The sequence below is a fragment of the Hipposideros armiger genome, unplaced genomic scaffold, assembly GCF_001890085.2.
Source record: "Hipposideros armiger isolate ML-2016 unplaced genomic scaffold, ASM189008v1 scaffold_4, whole genome shotgun sequence".
Classification (NCBI taxonomy): domain Eukaryota; kingdom Metazoa; phylum Chordata; class Mammalia; order Chiroptera; family Hipposideridae; genus Hipposideros; species Hipposideros armiger.
Window position 1 is genome coordinate 5,814,270 of NW_017731354.1, and position 9,720 is coordinate 5,823,989.

The following is a 9,720-nucleotide window of genomic DNA, read 5'->3' on the forward strand; positions in this document are numbered from 1 at the left end:
CCCCCGGGCGAGGAGCTACAGGGTGGTGAGATCTGACAGCAAAGGTCCCCACCATGCTTACGGGCATAAGGACACAGCCCCTGGCTGGCCTGAGGACATGAGACAAGTAGGGAGAGGACAGCTTTGATGAGCACTGCTTCACTCTGTGTCCCTCGGAAACCTGGGTCACTGGAAGGAGAGGTGGTGAGTGGGAGGTGGCTTCTGCTTCGCACCCAGGAGCCATCTGCTCACAGTGCAAACCGCTCTGATTGTCAGGCCGGGCGAGGAAAAATGACTGGGGCAGCCCCACCTCGAAGCCCAGGGAGAGGGGTCGCTGGACCCATGAGGTAATCCGTCCGATGATGTATGGCCCGAGAAGAGTTGGGTTAATGATCTTCAGCAGGACCCAGAGTAAAACACAGTAATTTCATAATACAGCATGTGATGGATTAAGGCGTGTTAATACCAGGAGTATACATTAAGGAAAATGATCTCGCTGGCATACTAAATGGCAAAATAAAAGCACTTTTAGAAACTTCCATGATTAATCGGTCTGCCCTTTTAGTTCTGTACCATGATAAAGTAAAGCTCGCTTCTCCTGGTCACCTCCCAGGCAATTCCTCCAAAGCTCCCGGCCCTCCAAGGACCCCGGGGGAGGAGGCGGCCTGGGTGGAGAGCCCATACCTGCCACCCGGGACACGCCCTCACAGCCTCTTCCTTCATCAGGAGAGTTTGCTGAGCCCTTGGAACTGAATTGTATGAAACTGCTGATATTCAACGATCTGAGATGCGACAGAGATTATGATCTCACACAGTCCCGTCTGATACTATGTGCGAAGCCCTTTGTGGATGAGAGGCGGGCAGAGCTGAAGAATATGTGCTCGGCAACCACGCGGTCCAGTTTGGATCTCAGCCCCTCCACTTGGCAGCTGCACAATCTTGGGCAAGTTATATCACCTCCGTATGCCTCAGTTTCCTCATTTACAAAGTAGGGATGACAGGAATCCTGTCTCCTGAGGTTCCAGGGACATGAGGAGCTGATTTCTTTAACAAGCGCTCCCGTGGTATTTACTATGTGCTAGGCACTGGGACTCATGTCCGGGGCTTCGAGCAGCACCTGTCACATAGGGAGTGCTCCTGGAGTCCTAGCGCTTGGTGTGCTGGCTGGACTGACATGACTCAGGAGCCCTGGGGGGCAGGGACCGTTGGTCTCCCCCTTTCACAGGTAGGGAAAGCAGAGGCACAGAGAGTTAAGTAAATTGCTTGAGCTCCTCTGAACGGGCGGGACTAGGCTGACCTCTGACCTTCAACCAGTAGGCTCCCCAAATCCTGAACTCCATTCCCCTCCACCCCCATCTTCTGGGGAGGAAATGGCTGCTCTGGTTCTCTTCAGAGAACCGGAGGCCAAAGGAGCCTCTGAACCAGCTCTCAGGCGTTTGCTTGCTGGACGCTGCTTTCGTTCTCAGAGAGCCAGCTCCCCGCCATGGCAGAGCCCCACCTTGGAGGCAGCCGCGGCATGTTGGCGAAGATGGCTAGACCAGAGCCGGGGCCCAGGAGGAGGCTCAGCCCTGCCATTTATTCACCGTGAGACACCAGGCAAGCCGCCCACCTGTGTTTCCTCATCCCCCAAGGTGGTGGTGAGGCATTAAAAAGACAAGGCAGGGGGATGCTTTGGAACCTGCAAAGCAAAGAACAGATTCGAGGTAGGATTCATTCCCCGACCCTGACAGGCCTCAGGAGACCCTTGCCTGCAGTCTAGCACCCTCCCTTCCACGGCGGAAAGACAAAGAGAAGCTGATTCCTGGGTGGCAGAGGCCGTGGGGAGCAGCAGTCTGCTGGCCAATTCTACCTTCCGCAGGGGCCTTCCCAGTCTCGCTGACTGGCCTCCACAGGGACCTTCATTCAGGTACCTTTCACCTGCTGGGACCCCAATACCAGTTGGCTCAGCAGGCTTTCCACCTGCATCACCCAGGAAACCACCTGCATCTTATAGACCTTGTCAGCGTCTTTATTCATCCATTCACCTACTGGGTGCCTGCTCCTGCTTGGGCCGGCTGGGATGCAGCAAGAATACAACAGGACAGACTCTGGACCGAGTGGAGCTCGTATTTGAGTGACAGCCATCCTTTACAGGGTTTACTGAGAGAAGATGGGAACAGACTTCTATCCCCCAGAAATACTTAGTGTGAGCGTGGGAAACTTGCCCTCTCCAACAGGTGGGCAATAGTGTCAATGAACGAAGCAGAGCAAGTGTGATACAAAGGGGAATGCGAGGGCTGCGATGCCCGGGAGAGCACATCCCCGTCTGCAGGAGGCAGCTGCTCATTTCCAGCCAGCGGCTGCCATGGCGGAATGTGGGCCCGGTGGCCATGTCTGCTGATTTTCCCAGAGAAGAGGGAAATCTGGATTTTTCTTTTCATTGAGATTTCCTGATTTTTAAATATTAGCCACAAATTCAGAAACGTTTCAACACCATGCGTGTCAAATGAAACCCGCCCGCTGGCCAGATCTGGACCATAGCCCAGCAGTCAGCAATCTCTGCTTTAAAGGATCATTAAGAACCACTGGTAGTTGGTGGACTGGACACTTTGCTCTACAGTGTACAGCGCTCTACACTGTATACAGCACTTTCCCAGAGAAGACCTCACTTGGTGCTCATACCAGCCCTGGGAGGAAGGCTGTCACCAAGTGTTCAGTCGGTGAATAGGCTCTGAGACGGGCTATGTGCCAGCCATTCTCCTGGGCAAGGGTGTGTGTGGCAAATGAAGAATCGAACAAATCAAGCAACTCAAAAGTGATCTGCACAGTGAGGAAAGGGCAGAGGCCAGGACTCAGATTCCTTTTGGTAATGAAAGTGCCCCTCTATCTCTGCAAGGCCCTGAGCATAAATCCCATAATGGCTGGTTGGAGCCAAGGGCTCCAGGTTGACCAGCCAGGTTCGAATCTTGCCTCTGCTGCTCCCCCAGGAGCACACATCTCCAGTTCCACCAGTCAGAGTTACCGCGTCTGCAAAATGGCGAGATGACAACAAGCATGCCTCCGTCCTAGGGCTGTTACAAGGATACACTGCAAGGGTGCCCATGAGTTCCTGGTCGCAGAATCCTGCATCTGTGGAGGCTGTGTTATTTGGAAAACTCAATGGTATGAGACAATGTCTACAGTGCAATGTTAAATGAAAACGCAGGCACCAGCCATGCTCGGTTTATTTTTGTATATGTTGGCCAAAGGCTGGGAGGAGCAGGAGGGAGCTGAATCAAGGCAGTGGTAATTTGGGGCTCTAGGATTATAGGTGATTTTAATGTTCTACCTTATAATTTTCTGAATTTTCCAAATTTTCTATAGTCAGCATGTATTAATTTAAAAATCAGAGCAGGATCATTTATTTTAAAAAAATTAAGTTACTAGTCTTCCTGAAAAAACAACAACTTTAGCTTCAAACTTTTCCTCTCCACACAGCCCCCTGCTTTCCAGAGAAGCCCCTGTCCTCAGAGGTGTCCCCCTGTCCTGAATCCCCAAGGCTGTCCCAAGGGTAGGCCCTCGGCACCAGTCTCTCGGGGACCCCTGAGCAGTATAGTCCCATGGCTTCCTGATCCAGTCCCTAAATCCAATCTCCCTTGTCTGCCAGTGAGCTCCACCAGTGTCACAATAAGTCACTCCCATTCCCCAAGCATGACGAGAAAGGAGAGCCCTTCCAGGCCCATCCTGCCCTCCGCCCAGAGGTAGCAGAGCTGGCTGCTTAGTCTGATGGCTCAGGAAGTCCTCAGATTACTTACAGGTGTAGGCAGAGCACTACAGTTTGATTATTCGTTCCCCATTTTTACAAAACTCCTAAGAGCACGAACGAAAGGGAAGGAGATAAGAAACCCCGATAAGAAACCCCGAGACAGCCTGCCTCTCTTTCAACGTCCATGTACATAAATGAATGAATGTGTGGATGGATGGATGAATGAATGAATAAATGAATGAATGCAGGCTGCTGTGGGATCTTTGTCTTTGCTATGAAACTAGGGTCTCCTGAAAGCACATTCATTTTCTCTAAATCATATGTCCATTGGATGAAGAAAGAAATAAAATCTATAATCTGCGTGTTCCTCTCTTAAAAATATGGAAGATGGGCACATTGTACAATCAGACAAATATAGCTTTTCAAGAGTATGAAGTTCTAGTCTAAAATTACATTTAATTATTGTTACATTTTAGACTTTGTAGGAAATAACAGTACAGAAGTGTGACTTCCAAATTAGCATTTGAAAGTGTCTGTGAGGTAGGTGAGGGTTTTAACAAACCGTGGGGTTTTGAACCTAAAATCCCGTGATATTTGTTTGCAACCACAAAATTAGTTTGATCAGTTATTGTTCAGACTCATCTGCTAGAAGAATGACTATTAGGTTTTATCCTTCTCATGCACAGATTTCTCCCCCCACCCTCCACACCACAATTTCTTTTCTGTTTTTAAATCCAGGCAAATCCTGAACTATCCTGCATGTCTCGACCTAACGCTGGTGACGAGGCCCAATAAGAAATGCAAGATACGAAGGAAGAGTGATTTTGCCTCATTATAAAACAACATCAGTGGCACTTCTTCGGCCCCTTAATTCATTTCTTATAGTTTTTCTTGTCACATCCACTTGCTTTATAGCTTACTAACTTGCAAGTTATAGTTGTAATTTATGGTCAAAATTGAGTGGTAGCAAATCAAAGAATATTCCCATTGATTACCCTAAATTGTCTAATCTCCTGTATGTTTTTAGAACTTGATTGGGTGGTATTTACTGATTGCCTTCATCTAATTTAAAAATCAATCAATAGCAACAATGAGTGCTGGGGGATAAATTGAGTCTAATGCAGCCTAACCGCAGCAAATATCCATCAGCGGTCTCCCTGCAATCACGCCCGCGGGCAGTTTTCATACATAAAACTGTAACGGCCTGGAGCTGGGCGGCCCGGGCAGCCGCTCTGGAAATTCCCGCTGGCATGGCGTGCCTCTTGCATTGTCTATTTAGGATGATTGCCCTCTGCTAGAGTGAACATATTTCACTACAATAAAGCTGTAGCAAAGGAGATAAAAAACGGAATCTGATGGTGTTTCAAGGCACGCCAGTCCATCTTCCCCCACGCCCTCCGAGGATATTAATGGAAATTAACATAACGCCAGCCTTTTCTTGTTAACTGCCTGCACCATCCCGGAGAGAAACATTCACGCACTTGTGAATTCATCCCGTTGGCACTCATGTGCATCTGTTTTCATTTCCATCCAATGCTCTCTGGACATTGGTGATGGGCCAGTCATGGTGCATGATGGCACTTTGATCTGTTGTTACACAATTTAGTGCTCACACAACCCCCAGGAGGGAGTTCGCGCCATTGTACAGATGAGGAATTGAGGCTCAGGTGAACTCAGCAGCTGGCCCCAGGTCATGTGGCCTGATAAGTAGGACAGCTGAGTCTTGGGGTGTACGCCATAGCCAGGCGCTAAGCACAGGGCATCCTGGAGAAGACAGAGGGGACCAGACCCAAGACCCTGAATGAGCTTACATCTAGTGGGGAGCCAGTCCTGTGTGCAGTTCACAAGACAGAGCAGGATGACATAAGTGTGATTGTTGTTCTGTGAGCCACGAGTTATTATGGGGCATAAAGGAGGTGGAGAAAATACATTTTAATGTAGGGACCAAAGAGACGGAAATGTCCTATTGTGTTTTTTTGGACTATCTTGAGATGGTTGGGCCCAGTGTGTGTGTATCAGGGGGAGTATTTCAGGCTCCCCAGCAAAGGCATAGTAAATAAAATCTCTATGTGTTTTTATTCCAACATGGTGGAACGCCAACTCTTTCTGGATTTCTGCTATGTTTGTCAGCCCTGAGCAATGCCTGGGAGGTCCTGTGTGCCACCTGTTCTTATGGGCCAGCCTGTCAGACCCTGGACTCCTGGAGGTAGTGCCTTTGATGTCATTATAAACTTTAGAGACCTTCTAAAGATGGGACTTCAGGAAGACTTGAACTTGCCCATTCCTTAACTGAGAAATGCCACTTGGCATCACTGGAAGGCCTTAAAAATTCACACGAATGGATAAATATCCTAAAGTGCTTGATTTCACCCTACAGAAAGCTTTGCCCACACCTGGAGCAATGCTGGGTGATCCGCACCTGCCTCAGAATTGCCATCCAATTGATTTCCCAGGAAAATTCTTGGAAGTCCTTGAGAATCAGGAAAATAGCAGGTAGAGTCTCTATTGAAAGAGGCCTGCTGCCTCCATGAAGACCACTCCCCACATCCACCGAGCTGAGCATCAGGTTTTTGGGCCCAAGGGAATGGCTTCCTATACAGGAAAATTAGAAACCAATGGACAGCCCCCAAACCAAGAGCTGTCCTGTGTTGTAGTTCAAAGAGAAGCAGCTACTTTGCAAATAAAAATCTGAGCAAACTTATAGAACGATACATGGATCCAGGAATTTGTAGACATCTCAGCAGTCTCCCTTGCCCCCCACGCCCTGTCCTATTGGACTGTTAGAGATCTCAGAGCATCGCAACACTTTTTCTCACCCAAAATATTGTTCGACTTTTATCACTGGGCCGTAAACCTCAGGAGGGCCATGAGCCACTCCCACATTGTTCCCTGAGATGCTTAATACGTTTTCATAGGTTCATGGCAAAATTGAGAGGAATATAAATGACACCCTACTTACCCCCACCCCTGCATTTGCATAAACTCCCCCATTGTCAACATCGTCACCAGAATGGTATGTTTGTTGCAATTGATGAACCTACATTTACACGCCATGATCACCCAAGACTATCGTTTGCATTAGTTCTCACTCTTGGTGCCGTACATCCTGTGGGTTTGGGCAAATTTATGACACATTTTCCCACCATTATAGAGGACCAAACAGAGTATTTTCACTGCCCTAAAAGCTCTCTGGGCTCCATTTATTCATGTGTTTCTCCTCCACTCCCCGGCAACCACTGATCTTTTTACTGCCCCCATAGTTTTACCTTTTCCAGAATGTCATAGAGTAGGATTCATGGTCTGTAGCCCTTTGAGATTGGCATCTGTCACTTAGTAATATGCATTTACGTTTCTCCCATGTCTTTTCATGGCTTGATAGCTCTTTTTTTTTTTAAGTTCTGGATAATATTCCATTGTCCGGATGGACCATCAATGCATCTTATTGAATGAGTGAATTTTTTAACATTTCCCCACCACAAGCTCTTACTTTGTGGCTCCGTGGTAGTTGGCCAGTCTTTTCTTCATTCCTTCAGTGACAGAGGTTGAGTTCACTCTCTCCTTCATACTTCCCCCATGCTGTCTCCTTCCTTTTCAATTATGTCCCTTGGCTGAAACTGCTGGTTTTCTGCCATATTCCTTCTCCCTTAGTAAGAGAACTCTTATATTTTAGATGGGCACAGAATAAAGTCTACATTTACCAGCCTCCCTTGCCAGTAGGTGTGCCCAGGTGACTAAATTTAACTCATGGCATATAGATGAAATGTTACAGAGCTGTTTCTGAGAACCGTCTTTAAGAGAAAAGCTGGTATGTTGCACCACAACCTGCATGCAAATGTTTAGAGCAGCTTTTTCATAATCATTAAAAATGGGAACAACCAAGATGTTCTTATGATGTGATGAGGATGACACTTGATGTCTGTGGTCTTCCTCCCCCAAACCCATAACCCTGCTCTAATAATGAGAAAAAACATCAGACAGATTCCAATTGAGGGACATTTTGCAAAATATTCAACCAGAACTCCTCCAAACTGTCAAGGTCTTTTAAAACAAGGAAAGTCTCAAAAAGTGTTCCAGCCAACAGGAGCCTAAGGAGACATGACACAAATGTAAAGTGGTGTCCTAGATGGGATCCTGGAACAGAAAAAGAACATTAGGTAAACACTAAGGAAATCTTATAAAGCATGGACTTTAGTTGATAAGAGTTTATCAATATTGGCTTATTCATTTTGACCAGTATACCATACTTTCACAGGATGCTCATGGAGAAACTGGTTGTGGGTGCTATGAGAACTCTTCGTATCATCTTCACAATTTTTCTATAACTCTAAAACTAATTTTTAAAAATTATTATTAAAAAAGAGTTGGTATGTACTCTAACTCTTTGCCCCGATCTGTTTTGCCCCTTCCTCCTTTTTACTTCCTGGAACACATATTCCATGGCCTGCCACCTTGGAACAGGAAGACACATCAGCCCCATGGCCCTGAGGATGGTGGAGCAGGATTTCTAAGATTTCATATTTTAAAAGATGCGTCTGAAGATAAAAGCAATGTGTAAATAAAAATGTGTAAAACTCACTGCCTTTGTTATCCCATGTTGATGCTAAAAACAATATTTATTGAGCATCTGCTATGCCAGCAGCACCGGGCTGGGCTCTCCCTGCATTATTTCATTAAATTCTCACCACAGATTTGCAAGGTGGCTGTTAGTAGCCTCAGTTTACACGTGGAGAAACTGAAGCTCCAAGAGATGAAGCAACTCACCAGAGGCTGCCCCCAGATCTGCCTGACCCAAAGCCTCTCCTACCTGCTAAACCATCCTGCCTTCCCAACTGTGGGCAGTGAGCAGAGACAGGGTCCCTGCCAGTAGATGGCTTGCTGTGCGGTTCCTGCAGGTCCCTTGCCTTCAGTGCCCTTCAGGGTCTCCAACTGTCACCAAAGCACATGGCATCTGGTGGTCACTAACAGCTGCTGCAGCCCAGGGAACTCATCAATGGGTGACCAGCGACCAAAGAAGCCAGCTCACAGGAAAGCCTGGAGCCTGCCCGCTGTCACCTCTTTTCTCCTGAACCAGCCCCAGTCCAGGCCACCAGCATCTCTGGGTGGCATCCACCCTTCTGTCTTTCCCGTAGAGGCTGGAAGAAGAAGGGTGACTTCCCTGCTTTGTTAAAGTGTCATCATCAGGTGAGGACACTGTGGGGAGGTGTTCATTACTGGGACATCTGAGTATCTGTCATTGAGGGGCATGCCTGTCACTTACACAAATTCACCCCCAAGATGTCGGGGCGGGCATCGTTTTTAAAAAAATTGAAAGGAGGCCATTACCATCATTAGGTCCACCTGAGAGAGCCTCTCTCGATGATGGAAGAGGTTTCAGCTCTCTGGCCTCCTCCATGGCGGGTCATTAGTTAAAAGGGGAGTGTGTGCGGGGTGGGGGTGGGGTGCTAGGGCGGCAGGCCAGTTCCGACCACAACCACGGGGCTCCCTTTGGAGAAAGGAGCCGGAGACAAATGATTCAAGTCTGAATTCCATATACACCGGAGATTGCTTATTGATCCACATCAGAATATGCGGGCTGGCCCCGGGGACCAGCCGAGTATTTTCCCAGGGAGTTAATAACGTGGCAGCTGAGCTGTCTTGTCCAATTCACCGAAGCCAGGCCTCTAATCAGGACCGAGTTTCTTATTTTGAGAATTCTTGCCACTTGTGTGTGCTGCCTCCCTTCCACTCTGCTGGGCCCCTGTCAGTGATTGAAATGACAGCCCATGGATGGGGAGGCTAATCAAATTGTTCATTATCGACCTAAATCAATATGTATAGATTGTCGAAACATCACTGTCACACCGCCAAAAAGTCATACTAATAATTCCTTGCCTGCAGATGTAATCCAGCCGCGATTTCTCCGACTTGAATTACATCTGAATTTAGGGGAGTGAAAACAATGATACTGGGGAGGGGCTGGGGGGGGGCGGCGAGGCAGAACTGAGTTGTTTACACAACTCAGGACAACTGCATTAGGT

The 9,720-nt window shown here is 47.8% G+C and overlaps 1 long non-coding RNA gene across 1 annotated transcript in view; it reads left to right on the forward strand.

Moving 5' to 3' along the window:
• LOC109383717 (uncharacterized) overlaps positions 1 to 8,241 on the forward strand; it is a 38,255-nt gene extending 30,014 nt beyond the window's left edge. The window contains exons 2-3 of the long non-coding RNA XR_002124281.1: positions 5,834 to 5,909; positions 8,162 to 8,241. This is a non-coding gene — a long non-coding RNA (uncharacterized LOC109383717). The remainder of the gene's footprint in view (positions 1 to 5,833; positions 5,910 to 8,161) is intronic.
• The last annotated feature ends 1,479 nt before the right edge of the window (positions 8,242 to 9,720 follow it).